We start from the raw sequence: 20,623 nt of genomic DNA, 5'->3' as shown, positions 1-20,623 counted from the left end.
TTACCCAGAAAAAAATCCCCCTTTGGCAGCTTCTGGGATGCTAAAAGGGATGGACAAACTCCGAATGTTTGAGGGAGGCTACTCCACGTACTGAAGCAACAACCAGAAAATACAGAGGCACCTCCTAGACTCCATTCCTTTCACAGAACAGGGCAGCCGTGTGAGACAGAAGTATCCACAGAGGAGGGTCTGGAGGAGAATGAAGTAGCAGTTTACCAGGAAGTAGGGAACAAAGTTCTAGGAAGGGGAGAAGGAGACAAGAGCTAGAGGAAGGGGGTCAGGATAGCCCCCCCCCCGAATCTCCCAGGGTATATCTGTGAAGGTGAGAGTAGTAAGAGTTTAGTCTGGCAAGATGCTGTCTGTTGTGTGTAAATAATAAAGAACTGATCACTGGCTGAATTGTTCCATGTTATTCTTGCGCTTAGCCAAGAATCCACAGATCCACAGAAGCATTGTACATTACCAAAAAACCAGTTGTTGTTGTTGTGGCTTTGAGTTAACCACCAATTAATTATATTGGATGACACCAAACTGTGTTGCGATGGAAGAAAATATTCTCTTACTCTGCCTACTCCCCTCTACCTTCATATTGATTTTCTGTACGTCCCTTCTGGCTCATTCTTTTCAAATCTAAAAGAGTCTTGAAGGCTTTCCTCAAAGGATGTGGGTGATCAGCAGCTTGAGGAGACCAGGGGCTGAAGGGCTGATTTCAAAATAACCTCAGGAAGTGAGCCGACTGAGATCTTGGATAAAAGCAATCCATCTCCCTCCTGATAGCTCCACGAGGAAAAGAAAACTATGCCTCTCTCCATGAGTCATTTGTGCTTTGTAAACTGTGTCTTCTTGTTGAGAAATGAAGATTTTTTGCCAGGCGGATTATAAACTTCAAAACTGCAGGGGTCTCCAACCTTGGCCACTTTAAGCCTGGCAGACTTTAACTCCCAGAATTCTAGGAGTTGAAGTCGGCCAGGCTTAAAGTGGCCAAGGTTGGAGACCCTGTGCTAAAGAAGTTGATTGAAGTCAGGTTGTCTTCTTTGGAGTTCCACAAACTCTTTAGGATGCTTCTTTAGCTGACAAGAGCTTGACCTATCCTTGGCAAGCATTATGACCCCGAGTGTTTTATTGTCCATCCTGTTCCTAATAACCCATAGCAGAGCATTTCCTTTCTTGCAAATAAGGCATCGACATTGTCAATTATCTCTTTCAAGGAAAGTAGCTCATTCAAAAACAAAAAAAACTTCCCAAAGATAGACAGTCATAAATAGCTTCCTAATGGCTCCTGGGAGTTTTCCAGCCTCTTTGGCAGGCTGTTCTGTCCAAGAGCAAAGCTGGTCTTCAAAATGAATCGATGGCTTGAGGGGTTGACACAAGGAACATCCTTTTGTTCAGTAGAGCAAACCACGTTGTCTGATTCTCAAGGAAACTAAACTGGTGGTGATAAAACATGTGAAAACAGGGCTAGATAGACTCTCAGGGATGCAGTATTTTTCTCCCTTCTAGGTAGCTAAAATCCTATTACATCCTGGCCCACAGAAACAAAATATAGACTATACAAGTGTAACTAATTCCTCTAGGACTTGGATAAATAGGACTTGGATTCTGTATGTGTCAACAATGGTGTCCCCCAAGGCAGTGTTCTAGGTCCAACTTTTTTCATACTCTACATAAATGACCTCTGTGATCATATTAAGAGCAACTGCATTCTCTTCACTGATGATGTAAAGCTATTCAACACCACAGACAATACTGCTACCCTTCAAAAAGACCTCGACTATGTATCAGAATGGTCAAACAAATGGCAACTTCAAATCTCAACAAATAAATGCTCTGTCTTACATATTGGCAAAAAAAAATCAGAAAATAAAATACAAGCTGAATAGTCAAGATCTTGTTGATGATCCAAGCTCTGTAACGGACCTTGGAGTACTCATCTCTAATGATCTAAGTGCTAGAGCCCACTGTAACTATATAGCCAAAAAGGCATTAAAGAGTTGTTAACCTAACCTTATGTAGCTTTTTCTCTGGTAATATCACACTACTAACTAGAGCATACAAAACATTTGCTAGACCAATACTTGAATACAGCTCATCGGTCTGGAACACACATTACGTATCTGATATTAGCACAGTTGAGAAAGTCCAGAAATATTTCACAAGAAGAGTTCTCCACTACTCTACTCATTGCAGAATACCTTATGCCACCAGACTTGAAATTCTAGACCTAGAAAACCTTGAATTATGCCGTCTTCGGTCTGATCTAAGTATGGTATATAAAATCATACATTGCAATGTCCTACCTGTCAATGAATACTTCAGCTTCAACCATAACAACACAAGAGCACACAAACTCAAGGCTAACCGCACCAAACTTGATTGCAGGAAATACTACTTCAGCAACAGAGTGGTCAATGTCTGGAATACTCTACCTGACTCTGTGGTTTCTTCCCCAAACCCCAAAAACTTTAATCTTAGACTGCCTACTATTGACCTCACCCCTTTCCTAAGAGGTCTGTAGGGGGCGTGCATAAGCGCACCAACGTGCCTACCGTCCCTGTCCTATTGTTTCTTTTATTTTTCTTATATGTACCCATTTCATGTATTCATAACTATGTATATACTTATACCTATTATCTTGTAAGCGATTGACAAATCAAATAAATCAAATCAAATCAAATAAATAAATAAAATCCATGCTCTCGTGGATGCTCTGACTGATATAGTTCCAAAGGATGTAACTTTGGCTCGTCCTGTCCAATTTTAAGGGATACCTTGTAAGGCTTTGCCTAGGTGACCCTGAAAGCTAGGACAATTACCTCATTTTATTTTTCCATTGAGACCAACTTATTTCATTTGTGCAGGATCTCATAACCATGTTGTAATGATGACCCAGCTACATTTCATTTTCACAGTCCACAATCAATTTCCCCTGATAACTCAGGTGTGTGTGAGGGGAGGATGAAGAGGCAGGTGATGTGATGGTGTGTGTCTGTGTGTGTGTGTGTGTGTGTAAGAGAGTGGGAGAGAGAGACAGGGAGGGAAGGAGGGAGGGAGAGGGAGAGGGGGAGAAAGAGATAGAGAGAATGAATGAATGCTGGGCAAAGAGATGCTGAGTAGGGAATGGTCAGATAAGAGACGGTGTAGCCCACAGTTGCATAATGGGTGGAGAAAGAAACTCAGACGGGACCCTCCATAACTTCTCAGGCTGCAAAGGAAATGAGGGAGAGAAGTACTGGAAGTCCTTGACTTAACAACAATTCATTTAGTGACCATTTGAAGTTGCAATGGCACTGAAAAAGGGGACATGAGCAGTTTTTACACTTACAACCATAGCAGCATTCCCCCCCCCCGATCATGTGATCCAAATTCAGATGCTTGGCTATTGACTCATATTTATGACGGTTGCAGTGTCCCGGGATTTTGTGATCACCTTTTGCGACCTTCTGACAAGGAGAATCAATGGGGAAGCCTCGATTTATTGAACAACAGTTTGACTGATTTAACAGCTACTGCGATTCACTTTAAAACTGTGGCAAGAAAGGTCATAAAATGGGACAAATTCACGTAATGTTTCACTTAGCAACAGAAATCTTGGGCTCAAGTGTGGTCGTAAGTTGAGGACTACCTGTAGTCGTATCTGTCATAGAGCAAAATTGATCCGTAACTGCTAGAGAAATTGTCACAGTGCTGGGCTGCAGTTTCTCTAGATTTCATCACTGATCTTCTCCCAGTTCAGGGATATGTTGCCCTACTAGTAATCATGGATTTAGGTATCAAACTGGCTCATTTTATTCCTTGCAAGGGCCTCCAATCGGCCCCCAAAACAGCTCCACCCCTTTTGGGATGCCATTACACATTCCAAAAAGGGCCCTAAGACAAGAGACTGCACAGTCCCAAGCTGGGTGGAGAAGGAAGAAAAGAGTTCAGGGTAGCCACATCTCTCAGGATAAATCTACTAGATTAGAAGAACTACTAGCTTTAGTCTGGCAAGATTCTGTCTAATGGATGTAAGCAAATAAAGAATTGGAGTCGAGTGGATATCAGTGTATCATCTTTGGGTTCAGGCCTATCATGGGTTGAGGACCTGATATCCTGGACAAGATACACAGAGTCTGAGAGGTTATGGGAAGCCGCAATGGATGTACATGCACTGCAACTGGTGTACTTCTTTCATGACCCCATTATGGCAACTACTGACCTTGCAGGAGTTAAGCACTGCCCAAGCTGAGCAGGATGAGTTCTTCTATGGGCACAGCAAGAGACCAGGTAGGGAAATGACCTTCCTGATCCTTCCACATCAGGTACAAGGGACATGGTGGTAGCGGTGAGGACATCTTGGCAGACGGGTGGCTACTTTTACAGGTGCAACTGAGTTATGGGAGATCTTGTGTGGTGTTTAGGGAGTGACTCGGCCATGTTTCATTTTCACAGCCCAAAATTTCCCCTTGGGTACCAGAAGGAGGGGGTGATGTAACAGCATGTGGGAAACAGAAGTGGTATTCAGCAGGTTCATTCTTTATCCAGTTGCTGGCTTCTTTATGGCGGCCATAAAGACCGCCGCTCCACCGTCTTGAGAGAAGGGGGTTATTCTGGAGAACCGGTAGCAGAAATTTTGAGCAGCTCAGAGAGCCGGCAAATAACATCTCTGACTAGAGATTTTATAGCATCCTTCCCCTGCCACACCCACCAAGCCACGCCCACAGAACTGGTAGTAAAAAAATTCGAATCCCACCACTGCTGGGAAAGACCTTGGCTGAAAAGGCAGAGATGCTGCCTAGGGAATGGTCAGATAAGAGACCGCAGAGCCCACAGCTGGATACTGGGCAGAGCAAAAAACTCAAGAAGGGCCCTCCCTAAATTCTCGGGTATTTTCACACTTGCAAAATTCAGTTAATGTAACTTTACAATGAAGCACAGGTAGCCCTTAACTTAGAGCAGTTCATTTAATGTCTGTTCAAAGTTACAATGGCCCTGAAAAAAGTGACTTGTGGCCATTTTTCACACCTACAATCATTGCAGTATCCCCAGGGTCCCATGATCAAAATTCAGGGGCAACTGGTTCATATTTGTGACGGTTGCAATGCCCTGGGATGAGGTGATGCAACCTTCTGACAAGCAGAGCCCGGGTCACTTAACAACCATGTTATTAACTTAACCAACTACAATGATTCACTTAAAACTTAGAATAGAATAGAGCTGGTAGGGATGTTGGAGGTCTTCTAGTCCATCCCCCTGCTCTAGCAGAAGGAGAGACTGGACAGCCACTTGGGGTCTCTATCAGTGGTGTGTTTCAGAATCCTCTACCACCGGTTTGGTGGGCGTGCTTTGTGTGCGTGCACACACTTTGTGTGCGCACGCATTCCAAACACACACTTTGCACAGGCGCAGAGGCGTTCTAACTCACCTCCTGCAAGCCTGTACTCTACCGGTCGCTTCAGCAGCTGATGTGTGCTGCGCAAAGCAGCTGTGCTTCAAACGTAGGGAATAAAGGTGAGCATGGGAGCCCAGGTGGGCAGGTGGGCCCAACAGCAGAGCGGTGGAGAGAACCAGTCGGGCTCCGCTGTTCTTCGGCACTACCGGCTCGGCAGAACCAGGCAGAACCAGTAGAACACCTACCGCATGTCATGCCTCTGTTGGAGATTGACTCCAAGGGAGAGTCGGAACAGCTGACAAGGGGTGGGAGTGTGGCTCCGGAGGTTGTGGAGGAATTTGGGGAAGGGCATAGGCCGGCTGGGCATTCAGAGGAAGACCCAGGCCCATCTCCTCTTCATCCTAGGGCACACAGGGAGGAGAGGATAAGGGAGAAGCTGAAAATATCTCTAGTCTGTCCGTGTTTATCTGAGTTTGGCATCCTTCCCAGTGTGCATTCCGATATCTGTGGACATCTTCAAGCCCTTACCTTGCCTGGTTCCCTTAATTTCTTCAGTGTGGTTTGTGTTGCTTTTTTATTTATAATTTATAGGTATCTTTAGTTTGAACGGCATTTCCTCCTTCTCACAACTGTTTGTGGGGGAGTTTTTTTTGTCAATGATATTTGGACCCTTGAAGCCAAGTTGAAGGTATTAAAGAGATTGCACCTGTTTTTGTGCCTGTGTTGCTTTTGTACCCCATCCTGGGTCATTACACCACCACTGGTCTCTATCCTATTTCAGACAAGTGGCTTCCCAGTCTCTTCTCAAAAAACCTCCAGTGATGGAGCACGCACAACTCCGGCCACTGATCAATTGTTCTCACTGTCGGGAAGTTTCTCATTAATTCCAGGTTGTTTCCCACTCTGATTAGTTTCCAACCATTGTTTCTTGTCCTGCCCTCTGGTGCTTTGGAGAATAATTTGACCGCCTCTTCCTTGTGGCAGCCCCCCTAATATTGAAATACTGCTATTATGCAAATATTTCACTGAGCAACATAAATTTTGAGATCAATGGTGGCAGTAAGTCTAGGACTACCTGTAATTTTACTTTCTCTGGTCACGTTTCCTGTCTGGTCTATCTGGGTAATGCTTACAGATAAATGGTAGAAACAAATTCCAATCAAACAAATTCAAATAAACATCATATACTGTGCACCTGGTTAAACAAGGAAAACACCCGGATAACTGAATGGGTGACAAAGAGGGACAGTTCAGTGACCTAAACACTGCCAAGATAGAGACAATGGCTGCTGGAAAGGGCTACAAGGCTGGACGCAAAGGACTATTCAGGTATACAGACATCTACTCCCACTCCCACTGAGAAAGGACCTGCTCCCACCTCACTGTCCTCAGTCCAGCAGGTGTTCAGCAGTGGTGGGATTCAATTTTTTTTACTACCAGTTCTGTGGGTGTAACTTGGTGGGTGTGGCAGGGCAAGGATACTGCAAAATCCCCCTTTCCTCCCCACCCCACTAACCTCCTTTTCAGCTCCGTTCTCCTGGGCAAGGCAACCAAAGAAGACCCAGCCAATCAGCTGGGACTCAATGGGAGGCTGAGAATCGATGGGGTTGGCAGGGTCAGTCAGAGGTGGGATTGGCCTCCCAACCACTCAAAATTTCCGCTACCGGTTCTCCAGAACTGCTCAGAACTGGCTGAATGCCACCTCTGGTGCACAGGCAGGAAAAGAAGATAAAAAGCCTGAATTTGGTTCTGCTACATAGATACTCGAGCTTTATAGTTTCCTGCTCTGTTATGCTTTTATTGGACTGCCACATATCAAAGGGCAGAATCCTTGAAATCTCCGTCTCCCTGCCTTTGTGTGTGAATAGCTGTCTGGATAAAGCCCGGGAGCTGCCTGCAGGCCTTGGCTAAACCTTCAATCTTTAAGAACCCAAACCTGGTAGAAAACTCACAGAAAGCCTAAGGCGGAACAGAAGGGGGTTCTGGGAACAATGTGAAACAGGCCCAGCAAACAACCTTTTAAGCATGCACTGAGTGCAGTGATCACTAGATGGCAGCAAAGTGATTTTTTTAAAAAAAACCTTTATCTATTCTAAACTATGTCGCCATCAAATGGTTTTCCAGGTTCCTGCAGCCCAGGTTAAGCCATCTTAATATAGATGCAACCTATCAGCATCATTCCAGCCCCAAAAGAGGGTTCTCAAACAATGCTAAGCAAATTGCCAATCTGCTTCCCAGAAATGTATAGCAAACTGAAGACAGCTCTGCAAACGAGGAGCCGTTGACAGCTGCAAAGAACAAGGAATCAGTGAGTTGACCAGTTTTTCTGAATCTTTCCAGATAAGGAGATGATAGGACAGAGGTCTCCAAACTGAGCAACTTTAAGACTTGTGGACTTCAACTCCCAGAGTTGAAGTCCACAAGTCTTAAAGTGGCCACGTTAGAGGACCCCTGAGATAGGAAATCACCCATATGAGCTCTGGATGTCTTCTCCTCAAGATCCCATGGGATTGAGCACCGGGAGACAATGGGATCACCCACCTAGCTTGCAACAACAGCAGAGCCTTTTGAAGGACAGTAAGTTCACAAATCTCACTTTCTAATTATTTTCACAAATTGCTCATTAACTACTTTGAAGCTATTAGAGAGCTTCAAAATGACAAGTTTGAAAATGCTCGGTGGGTTTGCCTTCAATCCTGAACAAAAGGAAGTTTTAATTGTAAAATCTAAAGAATCTGAAATAAACTGCAGAAAGCTAAATAAGACTTTGATTTTATTATAAATGGACTAAGGGGTCCACATAAAATTGGAATATTGAAATCGTTATAATAAGGCTTTTGAATTATAAGGAATAAACAGCTTGTCATGGGAAATAAGAGTCTGTTTTGGTTTTTACAAGACAAATTAAACATAAGCAATTTTGTGATCTCAAAACCTGGAGATTAAAGGGAACTAAATGTTTTAGAAAGAGGAAAGACATACAAGCCAATAAAATAATGCAAAATGTTATAACAATAAAAATATTGAAGGAGATTTTTGAAGAACGGAAAGAAGATAAAACCACAATACTAACAATGCCATAAATACTTGTTTGCAATATGTAGTTTGGCTCAGGGCCAACACAATTCTCAACCTCAGACAGAGCCTGGACAGAATGCAAATCTAATTTAGACTGATCCACTGGAATCCTGTTCTCAATGCACTTCTCAAAAAATATAGTGAATAAATAAACTGCTGCTTTGAGAAACACAGTGAAATTACCGGGGCTCTCTTGAAATGATTGTAGCGCTCAGATTTAATTATCAAGGCACAGGAACGTCAGGTTTAAATGCCCAAGAGATAAAGCGCACACTGCACAATTATTTTCTGCCTTCCCTTTTCAAAATATGGCTTCCAGGCACGCCAAGGTCAGGGGAGATTGACAGATGCAATACAAAAGCATTTTTCTCCCGTTTTAATTACAGACATGCATGCATACCTCACAGCATCACAGCCCAAGACTGGCACAGTGAAAGCTTGGCAAGGGGAAGATGAGCTCACAGCTAAAAGATCAGGGGAAAAGCCAGCATAAAATTACAAGAAGCAAAATTAACATGCATCTTCCTTAACTAAATTATCTCCCCGCTGCTTGAGAGTCCCGCTGAGCACCTAGGAACACTGCCCATGGGCATTTCGGATAACATAGAATAACAGAGTTTGAGGGGACCTTGGAGGTCTTCTAGCCCAACCCCCTGCTCAAGCAGGAGATCCTATATCCGTGATGGCGAACCTATGGCATGTGTGCCACAGGTGGCACGCAGAGCCATTTGTGCTGGCACGCAGAGCCATTTGTGCTGGCACGCAAGCCACAGGCAAACTTACCTCACTGCACATGCTCACACCTCACAACTGATTTTTGGCCAGTTTGAGGCCTTTTTTGGCCTCCCAGAGGCTTGAAAAAAGCCTCTGCAGGATGAATAATAGGCCCTTTTTGTCATTTCCTGTAATACCGGAAGTGACTAAATGGGCCTATTATTTGGCCTGCAAAGCCTGCAGAGGCTTTTTTCAAGCCTTTGGGAGGCCAAAAAAGGCCTCAAACCATCCGAAAATCAGCTGTGAGGCACAATGCAGATAAGACAGTGGCCGGGGTGGGGGTGGGGATTGCACACACATGCACAGGGAACGTGGGGGGGGGGGCATTGCCTTCTGGGAACTGACACACAAGTGTGCGAGCGCAAGCGCGTGCACAATTTTTGGCACAGGAGCCCAAAAAGGCTAGCCACCACTGTCCTATACCATTCCAGACAAGTGGCTGTCCAGTTTCTTCTTAAAAGCCTATATAGTGAGGGAGCACCCACAGCTTCTGGAAACAAGCTGTTCCACCAATTACAGGTGGTCCTCAACTTATAGCCACAACTGAGCCCCAAATTTCTGTTGCTAAATGGGTTTTGTTCCATTTTCCAACCTTTTCTTTTGCCACAGTGAATCACTGCAATTGCTTTCAGGATTAAAGTTCATAATCTGGCCCAGATCATAGGCAGCTCACAGTTGCAACACCAGAGGAGAGGCAGACCTGCACATGGGTTTCAGAGTCTCCTTTCTCCTTCCAGATGTGCAAGGACTACAACTCCCATAATTCTCACTTGGCTGGGCATTTTGGGAGTTGCAACCCTGGCCAGAGGGTCCTTGCTTGGCTCAAGGGGGCTGCTTAACTGAGATCATCCTAGCTTTATCAGAATTAACAGAATAACAGAGTTGGAAGTGACCTTGACATCTTCTAGTCCAACCCACTATACCAGAGGTCCCCAAACTTGGCAACTTTAAGACCTGTGGACTTCGACTCCCAGAATTCTCCAGCTGACATAGAGAATTCTGGGAATTGAAGTCCACAAGTCTTAAAGTTGCCAAGTTTGGGGACCCCTGGACTATACCATTCCGGACAGGTGGATGTCCAGTCTTTTTTTGAACGTCTCCAGTGATGAAACACCCACAACTTCTGAAGGTAAGTTGTTCCGCTGGTTGATTGCTTTAACCTTTAGGAATTTTCCCCTTAGTTGTAAAAAAAAAAAATCCAACATTTCAAATGCTTTAAAATGTACCCTTCTCCATCAATAAATGCCAGTGCCCGGAAATAAAGAAACTCGTTAGGTTTCATCCTCTCTCTTTTCCTAGGCAGCTCAAAGTAGCAAAATAGACCTCTCCCCATCTATCATATTTTTTGCACTATAAGATGCTCTGCAACGTAAGATGCACCTGGGGAGGAAAACAAGAAAAAGAAAAAACTGCCTCTGCCTCCCAGCGTCCATCTGGGATTCATCTGGCTAGCGTCCTTGCAACAGCAAACAGCCGGGTCAGCTTCAGCATATTATTGCAGGCCCAGTACATGGCTTTGTCAGGGCTCTGCTCCATTGTGCCCACCACTGGTCAACTGAGCTGAGCTGCTGCTGCCGCCGCCGCCAGGGAACGCTGAAGCCTTCATTGCCAAGCAGCTGACTGGCAGTTGAACCTGCCTCCCGGAATACCACCGATCAGCTGTTCTAGGCAGCGGGGATTGCCGCCGCTCTCGCCGTTCGCTGCCATTCGCCACATAGCAGTGATTGGCAGCAGCGATTGGTGGCAGCGGCAAACAATAGTGAACAGCAGTGGCAATCCCCACCACCTAGAACAGGTGATCGGTGGTATTGTGGGAGGCTGATCCAACTGCCAATCAGCTGCTCGACAGGGAAGGCTCCAACGTTCCCCAGCGGCGGCAACAGCAGTGACAGGAGGTGGCAATCCCCCTCCCCCTGGCACAATATTCACTCTATAAGACACACAGATATTTCTACCCACTTTTTTTGAGGGGAGGGAGTGTGTCTTATAGTGTGAAAAATACAGTAATTTAATCCTGAAAGCAACCTTGTAGTAGCCCACCACAGAATACACTACAGAGGACTTCTGGTGCAAGGAAACGCAAAGGCTTCATGGCTAAGTAGGAACCTCTGTTACATTTATGTCCCATATTCTAACCATTCAGAAACACTGGGCACTACTTGTCTGTGAATAATAATGGAGCTCCTGGTAGAAAAAGTAATAGATGGTAAAGAAGCTAAAGAGCTTGGGGGTTTGACAGGCACCTGCCATATAACAACGCAGATGGAACAACCAACGGAACACCTGAAGGTTGCTATCAAAGTTGCTTTCCGGGAAATCATAAAGAGGGGGGGAATCATATATGTTCCATGCAGGGTCAAGCTATACAGACAGTCTGTCAGAGCGCTTGCAGCATGACCACTATTATGAGACAACCCAGGAGCAAAAGACAGGAGCACACAGAGGCTTAGATATTTAACAGTGGCTTGTATACAAGACATATACAGAAATATACATGGTTGGCAAATACCGGACAAGCGATCAATCTTCTTAACTCTGCACAGAGAACTCTACAATGAAGACAGGATAATAGGAAAAGAACATGCCCTCTAATGGCTGCTTTTATACAGACACCTCTTAAAGTGGTAAAGACTTCTGTGGATCCATCCTTACTCTTAAAAAAGCAATACCTCTGCTGATTCATCCTTATTGCATCAGCCTTACATTGCATCAGCCTTACAGCAACTGGTCAACTCTTAAATCTAAAATATGGTAATTTAATCCTGAGAGCAACCTTGTAGTAGCCCACCACAGAGTACACTAAAGAGGACTTCTGGTGCAAGGAAACTCAAAGGTTTCGTGGCTAAGCAGGAACCTCTGTTACATTAATGTCCCATATTCTAACCATTCAGAAACACTGGGCACTACTTGTCTGTGAATAATAATGGAGCCCCTGGTAGAAAAAAAGTAATAGATAGTAAAGAAGCTAAAGTACTTGGGGGTTTGACAGGCACCTGCCATATAGCAACCCAGACTTAAGAACTGTTGATAAGATGGAGAAAAAAAGTCTGGGTCGTGGACATTGCAATGTCTGGAGAGAGCAGAAGAGAAGAAGAAGAATCGGAGAAGGTAACACAATACAAAAGAGCTGCAAATAGAGGTAAAACAACTGTGGCCAAAGAAAGTAAAGGTAGCACCAATAGAAATTGGCCCCTTGGGTGCAAAACACATCAGGAGCACCACTTCCACACCATCCGCACTGACAAATTCACTACCAGTCAATTGCAGATGGCAGCTTTGCCTGGAACAGCTTCCATCCTAGGACTGTGCCTTTAACACCACCCAACACCTATGTCTGCCTGTCCCAGGTCATTGGGAAGGGCTTGATAGGCAGACAAAAATGCCAAATTCAGGCTGAACACCTGGCTGATTGTGCAGTGAACTGTAATAATAATAAGAAGGCTTGCAAATACGGGCAATCTTCAACTTACAACATTTCATTTAGTGACCGTTTAAAGTTACACAGCACTGAAAAAAGTGACCTTTTCACACTTATGACCATAACAACCTCTATGGTCACGCAATCAAAATTCAGACATTTGGCAACTGACTCACATTTACGACGGGTGCAGGTTTCCCAAGATCATTTGATCACCTTTTGCGCCTTTCCGACAAGCAAAGTCACTGGGGAAGCCAAATTCACTTAGCACCTGTGATACTGTCTTAACAACTGCAATGATTCACTTAACAACTGTGATATGAAGGGTCATAAAATGGGGCAGAATTCACTTAACTGTCTTGCTTAGCTTCTGAAATGTTGGGCTCAGTTGTGGTCATTAGTTGAGGACTCCCTATAGAAATAGAATAACTGTGTGCCAAAGAAAGCAAAGGTAGCACCAATAGTAATTCGCCCCTTGAGTGCAACCCCAAAACACCTGGATCACCACTTCAACACCATCAACACTGACAATTTCACCATCAGTCAATTGCAAAAGGCAGCTTTACTGGGAACAGCTGGCATCCTGCAATTACACTTTTAACACCATCAAACAACATCTGCCAACAACATCTGCCTCTCACAGGTCCTCAGGAAGGACTCAATAGGTGCATAAAAATGTTAGGCCCATCCTGAACATCTGGTTGACTGCGCAACAAACCATAATAAAATTTTATCACCTTTAACACAATCAAACACCTGGCTCCGGGCAGCTCACAATGATTAAAGAAATCACACCCAAATCAATAAATGGTTTTTTTTAATAATGGCAAAGGCCTTGATGAAGAGCTCGACGGGGGTTCCTTAATATAAATATACTGTCTACAAAGCCATAAAACTAAACAATAATGAAAATAAATAATAATAAACAAATATGTTTAGACAAACATGACTGCTCCAACAACTCCTAAGACAGTATAAAGGTAAAGGTTCCCCTCACACCTATGTGCTAGTTGTTTCCGGCTCTAGGGAGTGCTGCTTATCTCCATTACAAAGCCGAAGAGCCAGCGCTGTCCGAAGACGTCTCTGTGGTCATGTGGCCGGCATGACTAAACACCAAAGGCTCACAGAGGAACGCTGTTCCCTTCCCACCAAAGGGGTCCCTATTTTTCTACTTGCATTTTTACATGCTTTCGAACTGCTAGGTTGGCAGAAGCTGGGACAAGTAATGGGAGCTCACTCCCTTACGTGGTGCAAGGGATTCGAACTGCTGAACTGCCGACCTTTCTGATCAACAAGCTCAGAGTCTTAGCCACTGAGCTACCACATCCCTTAGGACAGTATACAGTGGCCCTTCACTTTCAGGCCAACCTACCTCACTGGGTTGTTGTTTCAGGGATGAAAGGAAAGGAGGCGTCTCTTTCTACCACCTTGAGACCTCAAGGAAAAAGGGCAGGTTATCAAGTCCATAACAAGCAAAGGAAACAACTGATAAGAACCAACGGCAAGCCCGTATGCAAATATGGAAGGTGTGCAGCTTGTCTGCAGCCTTACCATGCCACCATGCCTCAGTGAGGAACATCCATCTGCTCATCCGAAGGCTGCCCTTCTCCCCTGTGGTTCCGTGTCATTTCAAGGGATGGTGCTGAGAACACAGGAGTTCTGCAAGAGGAAACAAATGGAACGGGTTTGTACATGCATGGCTTCATGGTCCAGCAGAAGAAGGAGGCACGGAGACCAATGGAACAGCCGAAGGTTGCTTTCAAAATAGCTTTCAGAGAAAGCACAAAAGGGGGGGGGGGAATCCTATATGTTTCATGCGGAGTCAAGCTGTACAGACAGTCTGTCAGAGCGCTTGCAGCATGACCACTATTATGAGACAACCAGGAGCAAAAGACAGGAGCACACAGAGGCTTAGACATTTAACAGTGGCTTATATACAAGACATATACAGAAATATACATGGTAGGCAAATATCTGACAGGCAATCAATCTTAACTCTGCACGGAGAACTCTACAAAGGAGACAGGACACAAAGCAAAGAATATGCCCTCTAATGGCTGCCTTAATATAGATATCTCTTAAAGTGGTAAAGGCTTCTGTGGACCCATCCTTAGTCTTAAAAAAGCAATACTTTTGCTGATTCATCCTTATTGCATCAGCCTTACATTGCATCAGCCTTACAGCAACTGGTCAGCTCTTAAATCTCAATACCTTAAGACAGTCCTTGACTTACAACCAGAATTGAGCCCCAAATTTCTGTTGCTGAATGAGGACAGTTGTCAAATTAATTTTCTCCTGTTTTTCAACCTTATTTGCCACAGCTGTTAAGTGAATCGCTGCAGTTGTTAAGTTAGTAATGCGGTTGTCAAGTGAACCTGGCTTGCCCACTGACTTTGCTTGTCAGAAGGTCCCAAAAGGGGATCCCGTGACCCCGGGACACTGCGACCGTCATAAATACGAGTCAGTTGCCAAACATCTGAATTTTGATCACGTGACCATGGGGATGCTGCACAGGTTGTAAGTGTGAAAAATGGTCCTAAGTTGCTTTTTTTTCAGTGCCCTTGTAACTTTGAACAGTCATTAACCGAAATGTTGTACGTCAAGGACTACCTTTATAGCTTTTCTGTTTCTTTACAGCATGGATCCCCAAACCTGGCCACTTTAAGACTTGTGGACTTCAACGCCCAGAATTCTCCAGCCAGATCTGCTGGCTGGAGAATTCTGGGAGTTGAAGTCCACAAGTCTTAAAGTAGCCAAGTTTGGAGACCTCTGCTTTACAGACTTTAAGGGTTCACTGGCTTTGTAATATTTGAAGGAATCCACTGTTTTAAGATCCGCAGTGCAGCTTTGGGGGTGGGGTGAGAACGGAATCCCAAGAAGCCAATGAAAAGAGATATAGGTCGTCCCACCCGAAGGAAAACTCGAAGATTTGGGCAGGTCACGGCCTCACTGGGAGGTGCATACCTGTTTTTCTCCAACAACACAAAGGAATAAAAGTCTTGCTATCGCTGTCTTTTTTCAAGGGTCTTTGAAGTTTTTTTTTTTTTCAAATGTACATGTTGTAAAGGAAATTTTTTTTAAAAAAAGATGTTTAAAACATGGGTAAAAATGACGTATCCTCATTTTTAAAATAACAAGGTTTTAAAAGAAAACTATACGCATTCAAGGTAATGCGTGTCTTCCAAATCAGGGATCTCCAACCTTGGCCACTTTAAGACTTGTGGACTTCAAGTCCCAGAATTCCTCAGCCAGCATGGCTTTTGCCTGCCCTACCCCTATGGCCTGGTGCCAGCAGCACCACCACAGCCCTCTATAACATTCTGGGAGTTGAAGTCCACAAGTCTTAAAGCGGCCAAGGTTGGAGACCTCTGTTCGAAATGACAGACCAGATAGGAAATGCGACCAGATAAAGTAATTTTACAGGTAGTCCCTTGACACAACCGAGCCCAAAATTTCTGCTGTTAAGTGAGTAATTTGTTAAGTGACCTTTGCCCCATTTTACAACCTTTCTTGCCACAGTTAGTGAATCACTGCAGTTGATAAGCTAGTAACCTGGTTGTTAAGTGAATCTGGCTTCCCCATTGACTTTGCTTGTCAGAAGGTCCCAAAAGCGGATCCTATGACCGCCTAGGACACTGCAACCATCATAAATATGAGTCAGTTGCCAAGCACCACATGACCATGGGGATGTTGCAAAGATTGTAACTGTGAAAAACAGTCATAAGTTCACTTTTTTCAGTGCCGTTGTAGCTTAGAATGATCATTAAATGAACTGCTGTAAGTTAGAGATAGGGACCTATTATCATACGTGGTGGAAATGTATAAAAGCAAAAAAAAATACTGGTAGAAAATGAAGGTTTGGATAGAAGAGATGGTTAACCAGAAAATAGAGTTCAGACCAGAAATGTTCTTACTGGGAATTATTAATGAGAAATACAGTAAAGGAACAATATATTTAATGATACATATAATAACAGCTGCGAAATTGGTGTGTGCCCAAAACTGCAAGAATGAAGATACCCCTACAGAAAGTGAAATAATAAGGAAAATATTTGTCTGTGCAGAGATGGACAGACTAACTTTAGCAATCAAAGATAAGGGTGAGACAGAGTATTATGAAGTCTGGAGTAAAAGGTATCAATGGCTGGAGTCAAGGGGAAAAAGAAAGAAAGGGTTGACGCTTTATAGGAATGAAAGTTAAAGTTTTGTAAACCAAAGAGAATGGAATATAATGGACAAATACAGATAATACGAATGCATGAGTATAAAAGACAGTTGTAAATATGTATAGAATTGTATAGAAATAGAAATAATATGCAGCTAGCACTGTACTAATAACATAAGAAAAAAAGGAAATTAACTGTTACGTGTATCTCTATACTATAGCTTGTATGGCCAAAATGATGGCCAAGAAAGTCACACTGTGTTTAATTGTTTTTAATGTTTATTCAATAAAATTTATTTTAATAAATAAATAAATAAATGAACTGTTGTAAGTCAAGGACTATCTGTAATTGCACGAAGGAAGGGTGTGACCCAGGATGTCACAATTGTTGTGCAAAGTCTACCGGAATGGAAGCCAAGACTGCAGTCGGTCTACTATCCCTTCCTTAGCCCTCCCACCCCTGAGGTCTACCTTATTGCCCAACAAATACCTTAGAGCAGTGGTCACCGACCAGTGGGGCCGGGGACCACTGGTGGTCCACAAAAAAATTTTGGTGGTCCATAGAGCAATGTCACCCCCAAAACAATTAATCCAGGCTGTGTGAGAACACAAGGCTGTGCTGCCCACAAGGCCCGCAGGAACACAAGGCTTGAGTCCCTTGCAGTACACACAACACGAGGTAGTGAGGGGAGCGGGGGAAGGGGGAGAATTTGCCCCATTCGCCTCACGGGCCTGGCCTGGTCACTGGGCTACTACTTTCCGCTTCTCTCTTCTGCTTTTGGTTGCACGCAAGGAAAGCAGCAAAAGAATTTATTTCTCTCCCCCAAACTCTGCCAGAAATGAGTCTTTGAGACCCTGCAAGGCCTCCTGCTCCAAGAGGCTGCGCCGGCAAAGACTCATTTGTGGCAGAGTTTGGGGGAAGAGAAAGAAAGACTTCTGCTGCTTCTGCTGCTTTCCTTGCATGAAGCCAAAAGTCTCTCTCTCTCCCCCTGAGAATGGAGCTGGAGGCGGTATCCTGCAATCCCAAATAAAGAACGATCGATTGGTAGGAAAATGCAGGGGGGATTTTCCTGCAGACTTTGGGGGGGATTTTCCCAGGGTCTCTGGTCTGCGGGATTTAAAATGATGAGTTTGGTGGTCCCTGAGGTCCAAAAGGTTGGCGACCCCTGCCTTAGAGAGATGGGGAAGACTCTTGGTTGTGTGCACAACATTCCCCTTGCGTCTGATCGGGTTGTGTGCGTGCACCCCCATCCGAGGAGTGAGGAGTCATGCAATAAGCCTCAAGCATAGGAATACTTTCTGTGCACTGGTGCAATCAAGGAGCAGCTCCGACTCACAGATCTTGCTCTTCAGCATTCTTGGAAAGCGTCCCTCCCTCCCTTGCGGTTCACTTAGGAAAAGTGGCACTTACTCCCCCCCTTCCCCACCCCCCAATCCCACCTAAACAACTGTCCCCACTTCTGCACTTCCCCTGGGGCTGGAGAATCTCTTAATTTACTCAGGTGTTTTGTCTGCTGCAGCACTTGGCGGGCTGCTGTCATCGCAATAAAAATCCACTGTACAAATACAATGACATAACAATAAACTACCAGCAGTCCCCCGAATTAAGCCACAGATGAAACCATAAAACAACCAAGCAAAAAGCAATAAAAATGGATGGCAACCTCTCTAAATCAAAAGGCCCATTTAAAGAATTCAATTTTTGTTTATTTCATGAAGTCTGGGGTCTCTAATCCCCAGGCAGAGAAGGGTGCCAGGAGGGCAAAAACCAGGCTGAGGGGGGCTCTGTGGTGCTTCAGGCTCGAGGCTCAAGAAGTGTTCGGGGGTGCAGGGTTGTACCCCACAATTTCCTCCCCCCCCCCGGCTCCTTACACACAAATGTGCCAGAATACCTCCTACCCCACAACCAGCAGAATGGGACAACTCCCCACAGTCATTTAAGTGCTAGAGCCCACTGTAACTACATAGACAAAACGGCATTAAGAGTTGTTAACCTAATCCTACGTAGCTTCTTCTCTGGTAATATCACACTACTAACTACAGTTTACAAAAGATTTGCTAGACCAATACTCAAATATAGCTCACCAGTCTGGAACCCACATTACGTATCTGGTATTAGCACAGTTGAGAAAGTCCAGAAATATTTCACAAGAAGAGTTCTTCACTCCTCTACTCGTTGTAGAATACCTTATGCCACCAGACTTGAAATTCTAGACCTAGAAAACCTAGAATTATGCCGTCTTTGGTCTGATCTAAGTATGGTATATAAAATCATACATTGCAATGTCCTACCTGTCAATGAATACTTCAGCTTCAACCATAACAAGAGCAAACGATAGATACAAACTCAAGGTTAACCGCACCAAACTTGATTGCAGGAAATACGACTTCAGCAACAGAGAGGTCAATGTCTGGAATACTCTACCTGACTCTGTGGTTTCTTCCCCAAACCCCAAAAACTTTAACCTTAGACTGTCTACTATTGACCTCACCCCTTTCCTAAGAGGCCTGTAGGGGGGCGTGCATAAGCGCCCCAACGTGCCTACTGTCCCTGTCCTATTGTTTCTTTTATTTTTCTTATATGTACCCATTTCATGTATTCATAACTATTATGAACTATTATACCTGTTATCTTATAAATGCTTGACAAACAAACAAACAAACAAATAAAAAATTGCTGCGAGACAGACAATTCAACAACTCAATTTAATTATTTACAATAATTTTAAAAAATATTTTAGTTTTTGTCATCCACATTTCATGTTGTTCCTCCTTTGGCATCCTTTCCTTAACAATTTTATTCCACTATTACTTTAGTATTAGGATAATTCTTGTCCCGTGGTGAGTTGGCCTCAGCAAGTTGGCCGGGGCGAGTCGCCCATGGCGAGTTGTTGTAGACCCCGCAACCAGAAGCCCTGCAAAGTCCTGAAACTGTATGCTTGCAAATTCCAGCCAGCCCTTAAGAGCAGGATTCCAGATGGAACTGTGGGAGAAAGAATTTTGCAAAACATTTTCTATTTCTACAACTTCACTGTTTCATAAAATTAACGAGCAACATGAATGAAAGTTTCTAACGCTGTCAAATTAAGCCGCTTCAAAGTTCCCATTTACTTTCTTTGAAAATGCTTAAACCTGGGTGCCTACATATCACACATAAGGCCGGTTTGCTTTTCAATGAAAAGACAGGGAAGAGGCCCATTGAATCTAAAACGAAAAAACAAAATCAAATATTGAGTTATGGAGTCGCTTGCTCAGCTGCAAGTCATAGCACATCAAAAACCAAGAGTAAGTCTGCCCCATTTAGCCACATTCTCCTATCATAATAAACCAGAATGTTGAAAAATGCAGACTTATCATAACAAGCTGTTTGGAAGCAAGTAAACCCCCCCACCAAAAAAATTCGTTTTGTTTACAGTGGTGTGTTAACCAGGTTGTGCCAGGGAAAAGCATGTAATACATTCCAGTTTTGATCACCACGTTACAAAAAGAGGTTGAGGCTCCAGAAAGAGTGCAGAGAAAGCAAGGAAGACAATAACGGATTTGGGAGGCTAAATTGTACAATGAACCATTGAGGGAACTAAGCATGCCTAGTCTAACCAAGAGAAAGACTAGGGGTGCTATAGGATAGCAGTCTCCCAACCCTTGAAGGACTGTTTCAGAAAAGATGGGGTCAACCTATTCTCCAAAGCATCTGAGGGCAAGACAAGAAATAACGGATGGAAAGTCATCAAAGAGAGATCCAGCTTAGAACTGAAGAGAAATTTTCTGACCAGGAGAACAATTAACCAACGGAACAGAAGTTGCCTTCAGAAGGTGTGGG

At 44.1% G+C, this 20,623-nt stretch overlaps 1 protein-coding gene and 1 long non-coding RNA gene across 2 annotated transcripts in view; one reads left to right on the top strand and one right to left on the bottom strand.

Moving 5' to 3' along the window:
- LOC148124756 (uncharacterized) overlaps positions 1-20,623 on the top strand; it is an 801,081-nt gene that overhangs the window by 372,865 nt on the left and 407,593 nt on the right. The window lies entirely within an intron of this gene.
- NEXMIF (neurite extension and migration factor) overlaps positions 1-20,623 on the bottom strand; it is a 386,178-nt gene that overhangs the window by 168,968 nt on the left and 196,587 nt on the right. Inside the window, exon 2 of the mRNA XM_087940871.1 lies at positions 14,190-14,297. The gene's annotated coding sequence lies outside the window, so the exon portion shown is untranslated. The remainder of the gene's footprint in view (positions 1-14,189; positions 14,298-20,623) is intronic.

The sequence above is a fragment of the Pseudonaja textilis genome, chromosome 12, assembly GCF_049901715.1.
Source record: "Pseudonaja textilis isolate UNSWEBS1 chromosome 12, rPseTex1.2, whole genome shotgun sequence".
Lineage (NCBI taxonomy): Eukaryota > Metazoa > Chordata > Lepidosauria > Squamata > Elapidae > Pseudonaja > Pseudonaja textilis.
The sequence above is the reverse complement of the archived record's forward strand: the minus strand, read 5'-3'. Positions and strand labels throughout refer to the sequence as shown.